A 441-nucleotide genomic window follows, 5' to 3' on the forward strand; every position below is an offset into this window, starting at 1 on the left:
CCCAAACAAAAGGCTACGCCTTTTATTCATTCACTTGCTTTTGAATAAGATTTGAAAAATAAAAAATTCTTACATATTGTTTCTAAATATGTCATCTTAATGGTAAAAACTATTGTTCTTCGTATATTGAATCGTTAATAATGAAAAATTATATTCTCATGTTTATTTTTGACCTAATCTTCAACTGAATTGTTTCTTAACCGAATAAAATGTTTTGATTATTAGTTAAAACATTTTGTAGGGGCTATACAAAGAGTTTTGGATAATAGAGCTTCCTTCAATTCAAATTGCAACATGATAAGTTCTTAAATTCAACTACCCCACCATCAAGTTGTTTGACTCTCTGTGTGTGTATTTTCGTAAACAAGTGATTTATTTTGGTTGATGCTTCGATGTATCCATGTGTTTATGTATACGAGTATATAACTAGCTATTCATAGT

Source organism: Olea europaea, chromosome 3 (genome assembly GCF_002742605.1).
Source record: "Olea europaea var. sylvestris chromosome 3, O_europaea_v1, whole genome shotgun sequence".
In the NCBI taxonomy this organism is placed as follows: domain Eukaryota; kingdom Viridiplantae; phylum Streptophyta; class Magnoliopsida; order Lamiales; family Oleaceae; genus Olea; species Olea europaea.